This window comes from Symphalangus syndactylus, chromosome 2, assembly GCF_028878055.3.
Source record: "Symphalangus syndactylus isolate Jambi chromosome 2, NHGRI_mSymSyn1-v2.1_pri, whole genome shotgun sequence".
Taxonomy (NCBI): domain Eukaryota; kingdom Metazoa; phylum Chordata; class Mammalia; order Primates; family Hylobatidae; genus Symphalangus; species Symphalangus syndactylus.
The window spans coordinates 86,950,277-86,970,800 of record NC_072424.2 but is presented as its reverse complement, the minus strand read 5'-3'; the positions used below and the strand labels follow the sequence as shown (position 1 = coordinate 86,970,800).

The 20,524-nt window shown below is 38.5% G+C and overlaps 1 protein-coding gene across 6 annotated transcripts in view; it reads right to left on the bottom strand.

Moving 5' to 3' along the window:
• The window catches only part of CEP57L1 (centrosomal protein 57 like 1), a 75,844-nt gene that overhangs the window by 17,038 nt on the left and 38,282 nt on the right, over positions 1-20,524 (bottom strand). The gene's annotated exons all lie outside the window — the stretch shown is intronic.

Below are 20,524 nucleotides of genomic sequence, written 5' to 3'. Positions count from 1 at the left end.
TCTAAAAGACAACTGAGCTTTTAAACACAAGCCAACAATATACACTGATTCTCTAATACTGATTGTTGAATTCTAATGTATGGCTTCCTAAGGGATTTTCAAGGGTAATTTTGGATATATGAAATATTGGAATCTAACCTTTGAATAAGACACATCTCTGCTTAATGTATTAGCATTTTAATCATCTAGATTAGAAAGTTTCCAAATCTGAAGAATCTAGACTACTTAGTTTTGTTAGTCTGGTTTTTATTTTGTTGTCATTTTTGTTTTGGTAAGAGAGCCCTTTTAACCATTTTAGCAGGTAATTTTTGGTCTAAAATTTCCAAATAATTTTATTTTCCTTTCTGCAATTTAAATATTTCAGAAATGTATTCTGTTTTAATAGATTCTAGTCAATGTTAATTAATTCATAATCACATAAGGTGATAACTGCTCACAAAAAAATAACTCACTGGAAGAATTTTAAGCAAGAAAGCTTGCTTCAAAATATAAATCTAAGAATTACACTATAACATTAGCCTATTTTGATTTTTGAGAGTTGTACATTTTCAATGATTTCACTACCTCCTCAATTCACAAGGCAAAGGCAGGCACTTCCCAGGATTATATTTTCTGGAAGGGCAGAAGGCACACTTCACTTCCTAGAATTTTCTACTTTAGCCATTGCCATGATTGGCAATCTCCTAGAACATTCTGATTGGTCTAAATTAGAGGCTATAAAGCCTAAGGTTTGCTAAGATACTTAATGCTTTTTGTTCTTGCAAGGTAACCATATTTTGCTATTGTTATTAGTACCAGCTATCTCAGATACTGTCTGCTCCCCATGGGATACCGCATCTATCTACGTTGTTGTTCCCTCAAAAAACAAGAGATCAACATTAGTCACAGCTGGCTCACTATAAAGTGGAGGTAAGGCCCTAAAGTACGTAAATCCTGAAGATGGTAGGTAAGTTGTTAAAACTATCCCAAGAACACTGGAGCTACTCAAGATATCTGACTTAGTTTTCAGCTCCGGGTGGGTTTCTCCAATGACAGAAAGAATGAAATTTTGCTATTCGTCACTACACACTGAAGTCCTTGGGAGGTCTCTGCTTCCTCTGACCTAAGCATAATACTATTTCACAAACCAGATTTTGTACCAATTAAAAAACTGGTCCAAATTTGAGGTTTTTAATGTATATGAAATAATGACTAGTTAGAAGATTGCCAGTTAGTTAAAAAGTAGACTACAGTTTATTTAAATTAAATGTGTAGACACATATTAAAGTGGACAGAAGCAGAATAACCCACTGATAGGATAAAAACAAGATGAAGAAAAAGAAAGAAAACAGTAAAGAAACGAGAGGACAAGTTATGTTGTGACACAGAGCTCAGAGATTCTAATTGTAATGGGATCTCAGCTTAACCCTTATAATCTGGTCCTGTGTTGTAAACAAGTGCATAAGCCTACTAGAAGCTTATTTATATAAAGCACTGAAGCATCCTGGGAGAAAAACTCACTCTGAAGGAAGGTGAAATAACTACAAAAGGCTTGATCCAAAATAAAAGCCTTAAATGACTAAGGAGAGGAGGAGTGATTCTGAGTAGACTGTGGTGGTGGTCATTCTAATTTATCTCTGACCTAGTGCCATGGACTCATGTGGGTTCTAAAAAGAGAGTGAGTTTAAATAAAAACTGAGAAATGTTTCACCAATATCTCTATAAAATATCAAGGCATTAGCTTCCCTGCTTTGTGTAAGATGTTATATGACAATGGAGGGGGAGCCAGATTGCTAACACAGTTTTGGCCCCTTTCTGGTGCATCAGTCAGTAGTATTCAGTGAGAGAGAGAGAGAGAGCAAGAGAGACAGTGAACAAGAGTGAGAAAGTGAGAGAGCAAGAGAGAAACAGAGAGAGAGCACAGATGGAAGGGACACATTCATGGGCGTATATGAGAAATATTTCTAGGGAAAAATTTCTGAAAATACAGAGAAGTACCTAAACCACCATCTCTAGGATTCTGGTATTTCTGATACCAGACTTAGCTAGCTGTCAGTAACTGAAAAGACCTCAGGAATTCTTATGGAACATTTTATAGGTGTCTTCAAGTAAGGGCAAAAGGCTATAAAATGTGAACCTCGTTTGTATCAAGCCCGGGAAACTCAGGTTGTATCTGGAACCATTCTTTTTTTTTTCTTAAAATTTTTATTTATTTTTTCTTTATTTATTCTAACAACAAATAAACAAAAAATGGAATACATGTGCAGAACGTGCAGGTTTGTTACATAGGTATACATGTGCCATAGTAGTTTGCTGCACCTATTGACTCACCCTCTAAGTTCCCTCCCCTCACCACCCACAGGCCCTGGTGTATGTTGTTCTCCTCTCTGTGTCCAGGTGTTCTCAATGTTCAACTCCCACTTATGAGTGAGAACATGCAGTGTTTGGTTTTCTGTTCCTGTGTTAGGTTGCTGAGGATGATGGCTTCCAGCTCCGTCCATGTCTCTGCAAAGGACATGATCTCATTCCTTTTATGGCTGCATAGTATTCCATGGAATATATGTACCACATTTTCTTTATCTAGTCTATCATTGATGGGCATTTGGGTTGGTTTTCCTGAAACCATTCTTGACAGCTTGTGAATAACCAGGGAAATTACTCACTGTTTTTATGGTTTATAAAATTGAGATACCCCAATTGGCTGCAACTAAGAACCCATTGCATAAAAAAAACTATCCCCCTAAAAAGAATGCTCTAGACACAAACACTTTACTGCAAAGCATTTTTACTTTTTATAGAGGAAAACACTTATTCCATAGGACTGCTAGGGAGACGACATGAGGGGGCAGTCAGAGATACTATAGAAGACTTTTGAAATAAAGGAATCTCTGTTTGCTATAACTGCTAATTCTTCCAAGTTTGGATTTTTCCTTAGAGAAACTGAAGAAGGATCAATAGCTCAGTTTCTCTGATCTGTTTTTTTCTTTATGTATGCATCTATGCTAACTTACCTTTAGAGCAAACACAGTAAAGGCTGGACTAACTCTTTTATTTTTTAATGTATGGTACTTTAGGAAGTACTATAACTTATTATATATTATCTTATTATAACTGAATAAGATAATTTGTGGCAGTGGAACTTACTTATAGATATCCTATAATAATTATATAATGTATTATTTATAATATAAAATCACCAAAATGTTAAGATGTGACAATAAAAACTGGTCAATAGAAACTAGTAAATACATGAATGTAACATAAATACTTCAATGAGATTCAACTGTTCATTTGTTGATCATCCAATAAATGATGTTAGAAAAATTGGGGAAACATTTTGGGAGGTGGAGGTGGGCGGATCATGAGGTCACGAGGTCGAGACCAACCTGGCCGACAGTGAAACCCTGTCGCTACTAAAAATACAAAAAATTAGCCAGGCGTGGTGGTGGATGCCTGCAATCATAGCTACTTGGGAGGCAGAGGCAGAAGAATCATTTGAACCTGCGAGGCGGAGGCTGCAGTGAGCCGAGATTGCGCCACTGCACACTAGCACAGGCAACAGTGTGAGACTGTGTCTCAAAAAAAAAAATTGGGAAAAAATCCATTTAAGGATTCATCTCGCCCCATACATCAATACAAATTTCAGATAACTACAGAGTCAAATAAAGAAAACGCAGCTGGGCGTGGTGGCTCATGCCTGTAATCCCAGCACTTTGGGAGGCCGAGACGGGCGGATCACGAGGTCAGGAGATCGAGACCATCTTGGCTAACATGGTGAAACCCCATCTCTACTAAAAACACAAAAAATTAGCAGGGTGTGGTGGCGGGCGCCTGTAGTCCCAGCTACTCAGGAGGCTGAGGCAGGAGAATGGCGTGAACCCGGGAGGTGGAGCTTGCAGTGAGCCGAGATTGCACCACTGCACTCCAGCCTGGGCAACAGAGCGAGAATCCATCTAAAAAAAAACATAAATAAATAAAAAACTCTAAAAATTATTTTAAGAAATCAGTGAATATTAAATAACCTTAGAATAGGTAAGATATTCTATGTTTAAAAGTAACAGAAAAATAAATGAAAAGATACAAAAGCTCTGTTAAAATTAATACAACATATAAGGCCAGGTGCGGTGGCTCACCTCTGTAATCCTAGCACTTGGAGGGGCTGAGGCAGGCGGATCACGAGGTCAGGAGTTCGAGACCAGCCTGGCCAGCATGGTGAAACCCCATCTCTACTAAAAATACAAAAATTAGCCAGGCATGGTGGCACCCACCTGTAGTCCCAGCTACTCAGGTGGCTGAGGCAGGAGATCACTTGAACTCGGGAGGCAGACGTTGCAGGGAGCCGAGATCGTGCCACTGCACTCCAGCCTGGGTGACAGAGCGAGACTCTGTCTAAAAAAAAAAAAAAAAATTAATACAACATATAAAAATTATAAACAAAATTGAATGGCAAAAGACAAACAGAAGTAATTAAGTGCAATGAAGAACAAAGGGTTAATGTTAATATGGAAAGGGCTTTTGTAAGTCAAAAGAAAACTACTAACGTCATAATAGAAAAATGACAAGTGGCAAGTGCCTGTAATCCCAGCTACTCAGGAGGCTGAGGGAGGAGAATTGCTTGAACCCGGAAGGCGGAGGTTGCAGTGAGCCAAGATCCAGTCACTGCACTCCAGCCTGGGTGACAGAGTGAGACTCCATCTCGATAAATACATATATAAATAAATCTTAGTAATAATCAATGAAAAGCAGTTATATCCAGATTCAAAAGTAAAGCCTTTGCAGCTGGACCTCAATTCAAATCCTGGATCTGCCACTTACTACTATCTTTCTGACTTTCAGAAAATATTAAATGGAAAACTCCAGGCTGGGCACGGTGGTTCATGCCTATAATCCCAGCACTGTGGGAGGGTGAGGAAGGTGGATCATTTGAGGTCAAGAGTTTGAGACCAGCCTGGCCAACATCGTGAAACCCCTTCTCTCTTAAATATACAAACGTTAGCCAGGCAGGCCGGGCATGGTGGCTCACGTCTGTAATCCCAGCACTTTGGGAGGCCAAGATGGGTGGATCATTTGAGGTCACAAGTTCAAGACCAGCCTGGCCAACATGGTGAAACCCCCTCTCTACTAAAAATACAAAAAAATTGGCTGAGCGTGGTGGCAGGTGCCTGTAGTCCCAGCTACTTGCGAGGCTTGAAAAGCGGAGGCAGGAGAATCACTTGAACCCAGGAGGCAGAGGTTGCAGTGAGCTGAGATCATGATGTCACTGCACTCCAGCCTGGGAGACAGAGTGAGACTCCATCTCAAAAAAAAAAAAAAAAAAATTCAGCCAAGCGAGATGGCTGATACTATAATTCCAGCTACTCTGGTGGCCGAGGCACAATTGCTTGACCCAGGAGGCGAAGGTTGTGGTGAGCTGAGATTGTACCACTGCATTCTAGCCTGAGTAATAGAGTAAGACTCTGTCTCAAAATTTTTTAAATAAACTGAAAATTCCAGAAATGATTCATAAGTTTTAAATTGTGCTCCGTTCTGAATACCATGACGATGAAATCTCACACTGTCCAGCTCCGTCCTGCCCAGGATGTGAATCATCTCTTTGTCCGGCATTTCCACACTGTAGATGCTACCTACCTGTTAGTCGTTTGGTAGCCACCTTGGTTATCAGATCAACTGTCATAGGATCACAGTGCTTGTGTTCAAGTAACTCTTATTCTACTTAACATTGGGACCAAAGCACAAGAGTAGTGATGCTGGCAATTTAGATATGCCAGAGAGAAGCCATAAAGTGCTTTCTTTCAGTGAAAAGGTAAAAGTTCATGACTTCATAAGAAAAGAAAAAAAACACATGCTGAGGTTCCTAAGATCTACAGTAAGAATGAATCTTCTATCCACGAAACTATGACGAAGGAAAAAAAATTGTTCATAGTATATATAGAGTTTGGTACTATCTGTGGTTTCAGGCAACTGAGGGTCTTAAACATACACCCCATGGACAAGGGAGGACTATTGTATGCAGTTTCTGTAAGCAAAACATGTACTTGATAAAAGGTGGCCATACTTATCTTAAAAGAAAACAAGGCAATACAATTTTTAACATTTCAAACAAGGCAAACTCCCTTTAAGGAACAATAGTTAATGCTGGCAAGAAAGCACACATACACAGCTGACAGGAATATAAATTGATAACACTTTTCTGGAAAGCAATTGAACAGGATATGTCAAGGACCTCAAGAAGTTCATGTTGTTTGATCAGTAATTATTATAGGAATCTCTACTAAAAAAGAATCAAAGATGTGCACAAAAATTATTATAAATGTCATCACTTTAGCATTATTTATAATTTCAAAAATTTTGTCTTGATACCTCTCTCTCACATCCCATGTTGAATCTATCAGGATACATACTAGCTCTACCTTCAAAATATATCTAATATCTGACCAGTTGGCCTATGCTACCATCCTAGATTATTGTAAGAGATTCTCTCCTAGTTCCTCAGCAATCTATTCTTCACCCAGCAACCAGAATAAGCGTTTTAACATAATGTCACACCATGTCATTAATCTGCTCAAAACTCTCAAAATGGCTTCATGTCTTACTCAGAGAAAAAGCCCAAGTCCCTACAATGATTTACAAAGCCATATATGAATTGGGTACCCCACTCCCCAACTGTGACTCTCCTTCAGTCTCCCTTTTGTTCAGTCCTCTCCAGCCCCACATTGTCCTCCCCACTGTTTCTATAATAGTCAAACATGCTCCTGCCTCAGGACTTTTTACTTCTGGTTCCCACTGCCTGTAACACTTTTCCTTCAGATATCTGCATGACTTATTCTCTCCCTTCAGGTCTCTGCTCAATTGTCACCTGCTCTGTATCTGCTGACCATTCTTTTTTTTTTTTTTTTTCTTTTTTTTATTATACTTTAGGTTTTAGGGTACATGTGCACAATGTGCAGGTTTGTTACATATGTATCCATGTGCCATGTTGATTTCCTGCACCCATTAACTCGTCATTTAGCATTAGGTATATCTCCTAATGCTGTCCCTCCCCCCTCCACCAACCCCACAACAGTCCCCGGAGTGTGATGTTCCCCTTCCTGTGTCCATGAGTTCTCATTGTTCGATTCCCACCTATGAGTGAGAACATGCGGTGTTTGGTTTTTTGTCTTTGCGATAGTTTACTGAGAATGATGTTTTCCAGTTTCATCCATGTCCCTACAAAGGACATGAACTCATCATTTTTATGGCTGCATAGTATTCCATGGTGTATATGTGCCACATTTTCTTAATCCAGTCTATCGTTGCACATTTGGGTTGGTTCCAACTCTTTGCTATTGTGAATAGTGCCGCAATAAACATACGTGTGCATGTGTCTTTATAGCAGCATGATTTATAGTCCTTTGGGTATATACCCAGTAACGGGATGGCTGGGTCAAATGGTATTTCTAGTTCTAGATCCCTGAGGAATCGCCACACTGACTTCCACAATGGTTGAACTAGTTTACAGTCCCACCAATAGTGTAAAAGTGTTCCTATTTCTCCACATCCTCTCCAGCACCTGTTGTTTCCTGATTTTTTAATGATGGCCATTCTAAGTGGTGTGAGATGGTATCTCACTGTGGTTTTGATTTCCATTTCTCTGACGGCCAGTGATGATGAGCATTTCTTCATGTGTTTTTTGGCTGCATAAATGTCTTCTTTTGAGAAGTGTCTGTTTATGTCCTTTGCCCACTTTTTGATGGGGTTGTTTGTTTTTTTCTTATAAATTTGGTTGAGTTCATTGTAGATTCTGGATATTAGCCCTTTGTCAGATGAGTAGGTTGCAAAAATTTTCTCCCATTCTGTAGGTTGCCTGTTCACTCTGATGGTAGTTTCTTTTGCTGTGCAGAAGCTCTTTAGTTTAATTAGATCCCATTTGTCCATTTTGGCTTTTGTTGCCATTGCTTTTGGTGTTTTAGACATGAAGTCCTTGCCCACGCCTATGTCCTGAATGGTATTGCCTAGGTTTTCTTGTAGGATTTTAATGGTTTTAGGTCTAACATTTAAGTTTTTAATCCATGTTGAATTAATTTTTGTATAAGGTGTAAGGAAGGGATCCAGTTTCAGCTTTCTACATATGGCTAGCCAGTTTTCCCAGCACGATTTATTAAATAGGGAATCCTTTCCCCATTTCTTGTTTTTGTCAGGTTTGTCAAAGATCAGATAGTTGTAGATATGCGGCATCATTTCTGAGGGCTCTGTTCTGTTCCATTGATCTATGTCTCTGTTGTGGTACCAGTACCATGCTGTTTTGGTTACTGTAGCCTTGTAGTATAGTTTGAAGTCAGGTAGCGTGATGTCTCCAGCTTTGTTCTTTTGGCTTAGGATTGACTTGGCGATGCGGGCTCTTTTTTGGAGATTTTAACACCCCACTGGTCAACATTAGACAGATCAACGAGACAGAAAGTTAACAAGGATATCCAGGAATTGAACTCAGCTCTACACAAAGTGGACTTAATAGACATCTACAGAACTCTCCACCCCAAATCAACAGAATATACATTTTTTTCAGCGCCACACCACACCTATTCCAAAATTGACCACATAGTTGGAAGTAAAGCTCTCCTCAACAAATGTAAAAGAACAGAAATTATAACAAACTGTCTCTCAGACCACAGTGCAATCAAACTAGAACTCAGGATTAAGAAACTCACTCAAAACCGCTCAACTACATGGAAACTGAACAACCTGCTCCTGAATGACTATTGGGTACATAATGAAATGAAGGCAGAAATAAAGACGTTCTTTGAAACCAGCGAGAACAAAGACACAACATACCAGAATCTCTGGGACACGTTCAAAGCAGTGTGTAGAGGGAAATTTATAGCACTAAATGCCCACAAGAGAAAGCAGGAAAGATCCAAAATTGACACCCTAACATCACAATTAAAAGAACTAGAAAAGCAAGAGCAAACACATTCAAAGCTAGCAAAAGGATAGAAATAACTAAAATCAGAGCAGAACTGAAGGAAATAGCGACACAAAAAACCCTTCAAAAAATTAATGAATCCAGGAGCTGGTTTTTTGAAAAGATCAACAAAATTGATAGACAGCTAGCAAGACTAATAAAGAAGAAAAGAGAGAAGAATCAAATAGACGCAATAAAAAATGAAAAAGGGGATATCACCACCCATCCCACAGAAATACAATCTACCATCAGAGAATACTACAAACACCTCTATGCAAATAAACTAGAAAATCTAGAAGAAATGGATAAATTCCTCGACAAATACACCCTCCCAAGACTAAATCAGGAAGAAGTTGAATCTCTGAATAGACCAATAACAGGTTCTGCAATTGTGGCAATAATCAATAGCTTACCAACCAAAGAGAGTCCAGGACCTGATGGATTCACAGCCGAATTCTACCAGAGGTACAAGGAGGAACTGGTACCATTCCTTCTGAAACTATTCCAATCGATAGAAAAAGAGGGAATCCTCCCTAACACATTTTACGAAGCCAGCATCGTCCTGATACCAAAGCCTGGCAGAGACATAACCAAAAAAGAGAATTTCAGACCAATATCCTTGATGAACATTGATGCAAAAATCCTCAATAAAATACTGGCAAACCGAATCCAGCAGCACGTCAAAAAGCTTATCCACCATGATCAAGTGGGCTTCATCCCTGGGATACAAGGCTGGTTCAACATACGCAAATCAATAAATGTAATCCAGCATATAAACAGAACCAAAGACAAAAACCACATGATTATCTCAATAGATGCAGAAAAGGCCTTTGACAAAATTCAACAACCCTTCATGCTAAAAACTCTCAATAAATTAGGTATTGATGGGACGTATCTCAAAATAATAAGAGCTATCTATGAGAAACCCACAGCCAATATCATACTGAATGGGCAAAAACTGGAAGCATTCCCTCTGAAAACTGGCACAAGACAGGGATGCCCTCTCTCACTGCTGACCATTCTTTATAAAACACTAATCCTATTTCCCTCCTCAGCACTTTCTATCCCATTTCTCTGCATTTTCTCCACTGAATGCAGAATTGTTTTGTTATTTGTCTTCTCACTGCCCTAACTAGAATGTAAGATCCATGAGGGCATGGGCTTTGAGTGATTTGTTCCCCACTCTATCCATAATGCCTAGAATTGTACCTGGCACAGATAAGGTATTCAAAAATCCTTGTTGAATAAATAAATATCCCAAACTAGCAATAACTCATTACATGACAATCATATACTGTAAAATTATACAGCCATTAAAAGTATGTTTTGAGGCTGGGAGCGGTGGCTCACACCTGTAATCCCAGCACTTTGGGAGGCCAAAGTGGGCAGATCAGTAGGTCAGGAGTTTGAGACCAGCCTGACCACCATGGTCCAACTCCATCTCTACTAAAAATACAAAAATTAGCTGGGTGTGGTGGCACACACCTGTAGTCCCAGCTACTCAGGAGGCTGAGGCAGGAGAATAGCCTGAACTTGGGAGGCAGAGGTCACAGTGAGCCAAGATGGGGCCATGGACTCCAGCCTGGGTGACAGAGCAAGACTCCATCTATTATAACTTATTAAATAAAACAAAATCAAAATGGAAAAAATGAAAATATGCATCTTAAATATATTACTATTACAAACAAAAAAGGTTTAAACATATTGACTTTATTAAAAACAGAGTTTTTACTATACTTCTAGAATACAACTTACAAAAATAATGAAAGATATTACAATGTTTAAAGATACAAGTTTTAGGCCAGGCGCCATGCCCCACACCTATAATCCCTGCACTTTGGGAGGTGGAGGTGGGCGGATTGCTTGAGACCCCAGGAGTTCAAGACCAGCCTGGCCAACACGGAGAAACCCCGTCTCTATTAAAAATACACTGTAGGGCACAGTGGTGCACATCTGTAATCCCAGCTACTCAGGAAGCTGAGGCAGGAGAATCACTTGAACCTGGAAGGTGGAGGCTGCAGTGAGCCGAGATTGTGCCACTGCACTGTAGCCTGGGCGACAGAGTGAAAGACTGTCTCTCAAGAAAATGAATGGAATAGAATAGAATAGAAAGAATAGAATAGAATAGAATAGATAAAATAAACTAAAACAAAACAAAATTAAATTAAATTAAAATAAAATAAAATAAAATTACAAGTTTCAGAGCAGACTTCTTTGGTTCAAACTGAAGCACTGTGGTGTGACCCTTATCAAATGTTTAACTTCTCTGTGCCTCAAATTCCTCATTTGCAAAATAAAGATAAAAATGGTATCTTTTTTTGTTTTGTTTTTTATTTTTATTATACTTTAAGTTTTGGGGTACATGTGCACAACATGCAGGTTTGTTACATATGTATACATGTGCCATGTTGGTGTGGTACACCCATTAACTCGTCATTTACACTAGGTTTATCTCCTAATGCTATCCCTCCTCCATCCCTGCACCCTACAACAGGCCCCAGTGTGTCATGTTCCCCTTCCTGTGTCCAAGTGTTCTCATTGTTCAATTCCCACTTATGAGTGAGAACATGCAGTGTTTGGTTTTTTTGTCCTTGTGATAGTTTGCTGAGAATGATGGTTTCCAGCTTCATCCATGTCCCTACAAAGTACATGAACTCATCATTTTTTATGGCTGCATAGTATTCCATGGTGTATATGTGCCACATTTTCTTAATCCTGTCTATCACTGTTGGACATTTGGGTTGGTTCCAAGTCTTTGCTATTGTGAATAGTGCCGCAATAAACATACGTGTGCATGTGTCTTTATAGCAGAATGATTTATAATCCTTTGGGTATATACCCAGTAACCCAGGAATGGGATGGCTGGGTCAAATGATATTTCTAGTTCTAAAACCCTGAGGAATTGCCACACCAACTTCCACAATGGTTGAACTAGTTTACAGTCCCATGAACAGTGTAAAAGTGTTCCTATTTCTCCACATCCTCTCTAGCACCTGTTGTTTCCTGACTTTTTAATGATCGCCATTCTAACTGGTATGAGATGGCATCTCATTGTGGTTTTGATTTGCATTTCTGTGATGGCCAGTGATGATGAGCATTTTTTTCATCTGTCTGTTGGCTGCGTAAATGTCTTCTTTTGAGAAGTGTCTGTTCATATCTTTTGCCCACTTGTTGATGGGGTTGTTTGTTTTTTCCTTGTAAATTTGTCTGAGTTCTTTGTAGATTCTGGATATTAGCCCTTTTTCAGATGAGTAGGTTGCAAAAATTTTCTCCCATTCTGTAGGTTGCCTGTTCACTCTGATGGTAGTTTCTTTTGCTGGGGAGAAGCTCTTTAGTTTAATTAGATCCCATTTGTCAATTTTGGCTTTTGTTGCCATTGCTTTTGGTGTTTTTGACATGAAGTCCTTGCCCACGCCTATGTCCTGAATGGTATTGCCTAGGTTTTCTTCTAGGGTTTTTATGGTCTAATATGTAAGTCTTTAATCCATCTTGAATTAATTTTTGTACAAGGTGTGAGGAAGGGATCCAGTTTCAGCTTTCTACATATGGCTAGCCAGTTTTCCCAGCACCATTTATTAAATAGGGAATCCTTTCCCCATTGCTTGTTTTTGTCAGGTTTGTCAAAGATCAGATGGTTGCAGATGTGTGGCATTATTTCTGAGGGCTCTGTTCTGTTCCATTGGTCTATATCTCTGTTTTGGTACCAGTACCATGCTGTTTTTGTTACTGTAGCCTTGTAGTATAGTTTGAAGTCAGGTAGCGTGATGCCTCCAGCTTTATTCTTTTGGCTTAGGATTGACTTGGCAATGTGGGCTCTTTTTTGGTTCCATATGAACTTTAAAGTAGTTTTTTCCAATTCTTTGAAGAAAGTCATTGGTAGCTTGATGGGGATGGCATTGAATCTATAAATTACCTTGGGCAGTATGGCCATTTTCACGACATTGATTCTTCCTACCCATGAGCATGGAATGTTCTTCCATTTGTTTGTATCCTCTTTTATTTCATTGAGCAGTGGTTTGTAGTTCTCCTTGAAGAAGTCCTTCACATCCCTTGTAAGTTGGATTCCTAGGTATTTTATTCTCTTTGAAGCAATTGTGAATGGGAGTTCACTCATGATTTGGCTCTCTGTTTGTCTGTTATTGGTGTATAAGAATGCTTCTGATTTTTGTACATTGATTTTGTATCCTGAGACTTTGCCGAAGTTGCTTATCAGCTTAAGGAGATTTTGGGCTGAGACGATGGGGTTTTCTAGATATACAATCATGTCATCTGCAAACAGGGACAATTTGACTTCCTCTTTTCCAAAACGAATACCCTTTATTCCTTCTCCTGCCTGATTGCCCTGGCCAGAACTTCCAACACTATGTTGCATAGGAGTGGTGACAGAGGGCATCCCTGTTTTGTGCCAGTTTTCAAAGGGAATGCTTCCAGTTTTTGCCTATTCAGTATGATATTGGCTGTTGGTTTGTCATAAATAGCTCTTATTATTTTGAGATACGTCCCATCAATGCCTAATTTATTGAGAGTTTTTAGCATGAAGGGCTGTTGAATTTTGTCAAAGGCCTTTTCTGCATCTATTGAGATAATCATGTGGTTTTTGTCTTTGGTTCTGTTTATATGCTGGATTACATTTACTGATTTGCGTATGTTGAACCAGCCTTGCATCCCAGGGATGAAGCCCACTTGATCATGGTGGATAAGCTTTTTGATGTGTTGCTGGATTCGGTTTGCCAGTATTATATTGAGGATTTCTGCATTGATGTTCATCAGGGATATTGGTCTAAAATTCTCTTTTTTTGTTGTGTCTCTGCCAGGCTTTGGTATCAGGATGATGCTGGCCTCATAAAATGAGTTAGGGAGGATTCCCTCTTTTTCTATTGATTGGAATAGTTTCAGAAGGAATGGTACGAGCTCCTCCTTGTATCTCTGGTAGAATTCGGCTGTGAATCCATCTGGTCCTGGACTTCTTTTGGTTGGTAAGCTATTAATTATTGCCTCAATTTCAGAGCCTGTTATTGGTCTATTCAGAGATTCAACTTCTTCCTGGTTTGGTCTTGGGAGGGTGTATGTGTCGAGGAATTTATCCATTTCTTCTAGATTTTCTAGTTTATTTGCATAGAGGTGTTTATAGTATTCTCTGATGGTAGTTTGTATTTCTGTGGGATCGGTGGTGATAACCCCTTTTTCATTTTTTATTGCGTCTATTTGATTCTTCTCTCTTTTCTTCATTAGTCTTGCTAGCTGTCTATCAATTTTGTTGACCTTTTCAAAAAACCAGCTCCTGGATTCACTGATTTTTTGAAGGGTTTGTGTGTCTCTATCTCCTTCAGTTCTGCTCTGATCTTAAATAACTAAGATCAGAAAAATGGTATCTTAACACAGGGTTCCCCAACCCCTGGTCTGTGGAATATTATCCGTTCTTGGCCTGTTAGGAACCAGGGTGCCCAGCAGGAGGTGAGTGAAGGCGAGCAAGCATTACCTCCTGAGCTCCGCTTCCTGTCAGATCAGGGCTGCATTAGATTTTCATAGAAGCACAAACCCTACTGTCAACTGCGCATATCAGGGATCTAGGCTGCACGCTCCTTATGAGAATCGAACTAATGTTTCATGATCTGGAATGATCTGGGGTGACACTGTTTCATCCCCAAACCAGCCCCTTACCCCTGCCGCATCTGTGGAAGAACTGTCTTCCATAAAACCGGTCCCTGCTGCCTTAACATATAAGATTGCTCTAAGGATTAAATGAGACAACATAAGTAGGGCACTCAGAAAGATGTCTGATACATAGTAAAAGTTGATACATGCTAGCAATTATTATATTTAAGGGATAAAGGAGAAGAACAATTCAAAGATAATTCTCAGACGATCTAACTTGGCTACTGGGTAGATATTAATTTAATTAATTTACCAGGGACTAGTACTCAAAATACCTGAAGAACTACAAATCAGAAAGAAAACACAAAACCCAACAGAAAAAATAAGCATAAGGGACACTTCAAAAAGAGGAAACGTAAGCGGCTTATAAATATAGGAAAAGATGCTCAACCTCAGTAGTAATCAGGGAAATGCAACTTAAAACCATAAACTAGCATTTCATATCCAACAGTTAGGCAAAATTTAAAATTGACAATATAAAATTTTAGAAATGATGTAGAACTATGAGAACACTAGTAAGTGTTGGCACATAAACTGGTACCAATTTTAAAACAATTTACTATTATGGAATAAAATTAAATATATATTTCTTTACATACACATATACACATACAGATAGATATTACAATCTAGCGAATAAGTCTTAGAGAAACTTTTACATATAATCACCAGGAAATACATTATTAAGAATATTTGTAGCAGCACTATTTGAAACAGCAAAAACTAGAAACAGCCAAAATGGATAAACAGATAAACTGTGGTATATTTACACAACGTCCTAACAAAGACAATGAATAACCTGTGGTAAGGATTTCAATAAGGATGAATTTTAGAAAACTGTTGGGTGAAAAATGCAAGTTACTGAAAAAGAGTATCATACAATTTTTTGCTATTGTTGCTGCTGTTTGTGTTTTTCAGAGATAGGGTCTCATTATGTTGCCCAGGCTGGTCTTATTCATACATTTAGAGTTCTGATTTTAAACACATTTCTTAGATCTTTAACTGTAGGAATTCTTCAAAGTCAATGTTTAAAGCACTTTTCTTCAGAGAAAACTTCTATTTTTTCTGCTAGGATCCTGAGGCATCCCAAACCAAAAGCATCATTAAACTAAAACTTTAGATTAAGATTATTTTTGCAAGGCGAATTTCAACTTCAAACCCACAGGAGCATAGGATTGTGATGAGGATTTCTCAGGAAAGATTCTTTTTGTGTACTCTAATCAAAACCAAGAATGAGCTAGGCAGTGTCATTCTAAAGAGCAGGTTATTTTCCTTGAATTATCCACAGGAGATGATTCACACTTTGGGGATCTCAGCTTTATATTGCAGTGTCCAAACTTGTAACTCACAATGCCTAGGCTCAGACTTCCTCTGTCCCATGCAAGCAGGACTACCTCTTTAAAGCCCAGGTTCTGGGCCATAAGGTATCAGAAGGCAACTTTAGAGGTAAAGAGGTTCTATGGCTCACTTATCTCCACAGAATTGGGCCTTCTCATTATTTACAGCCTTGTATTTTCACCTTACTTTGCTGTCAACTCAAGCATACTTAAAAAAATTTTTTTTAGTATTTTATCCAGCATTTAAAAATGTGTTCTTTTACCAGAAGTTTCTCTGAACATCTAGTCTGCCATATTGCTTGAAACAAAATACCGTAATAGCTTTAGACATACTTTAGAGATACTAACTGCTTCAGACAAACCAGTTTTAGTTGCACACACAGAATGATACTTAGGCTTATATCTTTCCATTCCAGCTACAATTCTCAAAAGTATTCCAAACTGTAAAGTTTGTTCTTCTTCAATTACAGTAAAATGAATATTATCTGGTTAGTTATTAACTAGAGAGTTCACTAGCAGGATTCAGATAATAGAACAAACAGTAAACAATCTATAGGCTGAGAATAAGAAAAAGTATCAGAACCTAATTCACGTCTTAGGCACTATATATTCAACATTGAAAATACGCAATGACTTTATAGGAATACTACAGTAACCATCAAATTCCAGAAATTTAGAAGCAGTTTAAGTATTATTACACTTCAATGACATTCATGTATAATGTATTAACAGTAGCAGCAAATCTTACATTTAATATACTGATCTTTTGACATTCGAATTGATCTACTTAATGTAATTTATAATTAACTTAAAAAACATTCCTTCATAGATATGAAAAATCATCATTTTGTAACCATCACAATAAAGGCTGATTTAGGCAAGAAGCATCAATAGCTGCTAAATCCAGGGGATACAGTTTAATGAGGAGCAGGATATTTGCATGGTCCTAAAGTCTGTTTCCCATAGAGTGCTTATAAGATGCAAGGAAAAACTAGTAACTGTATAGTAGAAACACAAGCAACACTCTGATAGGATGATTAAAATTAACATCACCTGTGAGAGGTAGAAGGCCATCATTTGCCTTTGGATATGAAACCTGGAGAAGGACGCAACACCACTTACGCAGTATTCTGGCCAGAAAGCATAACCTGAATCTCAACATGAGCAAACACCACATAAACAACAAATGAAAAGTGTTCTATTTTTCTTTTAAAAAAAAAAAAAAAAAACCAGCAGAGAGGGGATTGTTTTCTTAAAAAATGTCAATTTCATAAAAGACAATCACACTTCTGTATATGTATGCAGAAGAACTGAAAGCAGGGTCTCAAAGAGGTATTTGTATACCTATGTTCATAGCAGCACAATTCACCATAACCAAAAGGCAGAAGCAAACCAAATGCCCATTGATAGGTAAACAAAATGTGATATATACAAGCAATGGAATATTAATCAGCCTTAAAAAGGAAGGAAACTCTGACAGAGGCTTCAATTTTGATGAACTTTGAAGATATGATGCTAAGTGAAATAAACCAATCACAGAAAAGACAAACATACGATGTTTGTCATATATGTGTTTCCACTTATATGAAGTATCTAAAGTAGTCGAACTTACAGAAACAGATTCAGGTAGAATGGTGGTTGCTGGGGAGGAGTGAAATGAGTTACAGAGTTTCAGTTTTGCCAGATGAAAAAGTTTTAGAGATTGGTTGCATAACAATGCGTAGTAGGGGAGACAAATATGATAAAAACAATCTTTGATTCGATGGGCTTGGTTCCATAACAAAAGCATATGCAGAAAGCCATGGGAACACAAAGGAGAGATTAACACTCTCTGATTGATGGAGAGATAACGAACTTCAGAATATAATCTGAATATAATCAGAAATAATCTGAAATTACGAACAGTTTTGAAAGAGAAGTTTAGGTTAATATGGCAGAGTGAACATATATACTTACTTTTGCTCCCACTTGGAAACTCACTAAAATAATATTAAAACAATTTTTAAAGAAATTTTAAATTAAAAAAAAAAATTTAAAGAAAGACATAAACCTGCGAAGAGAAAGATAAGTAGAGGTGACAACAACAAAACTTTGGAAAATGGAAAACAGATGTATGAGTGGTAATAGGCTTAGCTAATGCAAAAAGGCAGACTCCTAAACCAAGTAAGAAATGTGACTTTTTAAATTTTACCCAGCAGGATCCTCGAATGGCTCAGGAATCAGCCACACCTCTCTGTAAGCAGTAGGTAAGATCGAGCTGGAAACTAGAGAACAGGTTGAAAGTTTAATGTAGAAGTAAATTATATGCCCAAATAACTAACCTCTGCCTTTCCATGCAGCCAGAAGAGTGCTCTACCTTTATCTGGGAAGATCAGAATTTTGTTTCTTTCTGAGGAAGAAATTACAGAATATCTCTGGATTGGGGGACACTCAGCACAATTGAGGGAGGGGCACCAGACTGGAAGCTAGATGACTGATCAGTTCCCAGAATGTCGGCAGTCTATATTATTATATCCAAGTGAAGAAGTGAGGATCTGTTTTCTAGGAAATATGAATAGCTTAAGTTAATATAGACACTAAAGGCGATAAAATGAATTGATTGGATAGATATAGAGTTTCCAATTAGTTATTTTGGCTTTTGTTTTGAGACGGAGTCTCTCTGTCACCCAGGCTGGAGTGCAGTGGTGCTATCTCAGCTCACTGCAACCTCTGCCTCCCAGGTTCAAGCGATTCTGCTGCCTCAGCCTCCCGAGTAACTGGGATTACAGGCGCCCGCCACCATGCCCAGCTAATTTTTTGTATTTTTAGTAGAAACAGAGCTTCACCATGTTGGCCAGGCTGGTCTCGAACTCCTGACCTCAGGTGATCCACCTGCCTCGGCCTCCCAAAGTGCTGGGATTATAGGCATAAGCCACTGTGCCTGGCCTTCAGTTAGTTTTTCAGTGCTCCACTCTTACATATAAGCTATCTAACCAAGGCTTACCAGACATTAGGAAAGACAGAGACCAAAACAAACAAACAATAAGAGGTTTAGCAGGAACACGAAAACTGGAAATATGCCATTAGTGAAGATAGAATGTATAATCATTGAGGACGATCATAGATCCTAGTGAATTTGTTTGGAGTACAGTGAATAAATGTTGGCAGTAAAAAACAGGCTAAAAATGCATAAGGGCCATGCCACAAAGGATTTTGTAGATCACATCAAGGAGTTTATAATTTATTTGATTAGACCATAGGGAGGTAATTAAGGACATAAAAGGGAATAACATGACTAGGTTTGCATTTTGACAAGTTCATTCAGATGGCCTTAAGGTGAACAGACAAAATGAGGAAGCAATTATAGGCAGATGGACAAATTAAGAGGTTACCAAAGTAATTCAAACAAGAAAAATATAGGTCTAAAACAGGACTGGAGTAGATGAGATAAATATGAAAGATGCTGAGAAGATATAATCAAAAGAACTTAGGAATCTGCTACAAATATGTAATAGGAGAGAGGAAAGACTCCAAAATACTCCTCAAAATTTTTGGTTGGGTAAATGGGTAGATAGTGATGAATTAATAGAAATATGGAATAATATAAAAGGGGCTACAAGTCTTAGGGAAATAATGAATTCTGTTTTAGACATGTCAAATTTGAGGTGCTTACAGACACAGAACTGCCCAGCAAGCAGACTGAAATATGAATCTGGAGGTTAGGTGAGCATTTAGGCTAGATCTAGAGATAGAGATTTGGTTATCAATTAGATCACCCAAGGACAGTATAAAGAACAGTAATTTTTAGTGTGTGCATTTTGTGCACAACAAAAGAGGTAGCTGAGACTCACTGCCTTTGTCCATTAGGGAACCATTGTGGGTCCTCCTCAGATGTGTCGAGACAAAATTTTATAAAAGGTTAAGAATCACAGATTTGGCCGGGCGCAGTGGCTCATGCCTGTAATCCCAGCACTTTGGGAGGCCGAGGCGGGCGGATCACGAGGTCAGCAGATCGAGACTATCCTGGCCAACATGGTGAAACCTCGTCTCTACTAAAAATTTAAAAAAAAAAAAAAAAATTAGCCAGGCATGGTGGCAGGTGCCTGTAATCCCAGCTACTCGGGAGGCTGAGGCAGGAGAATCGTTTGAACCCGGGAAGCAGAGGTTGCAGCAAGCCGAGATGGCGCCACTGCACTCCAGCCTGGGTGACAGAGGAGATTCAGTCTCCAAAAAAACAAAACAAAACAAACAAACAAACAAAAAAAGATTAAGAATCACAGATTTGGGAGACAAGTGAAGGAAAAAAAAACTCTCAAAGGAGATTTAAAAAAAAGGAATGATAAGAGAAGTGGGGAAAAAGCAGGAGAAAGTGGTAACAAAGGAGTAAAAGTGAGAACAAATATTTACTATTTATGTCTAATACACTATGCCTCCCTGAAATATAAAGAACACAGGACATGGCTTCTGCTATCTGACTGAATTTGCAATTACACTGTTGAAAAAAGACTGACACAAGAAAATGAGATGGAGAAAAAAGAAAAGGGAAGGGGGTGAGTCAACACTATATCAAGTAAAATTCGTTCATTTCATAACTACTAATAAACTTTTACTGAGCAGCCTCCAAACTCATTAAATA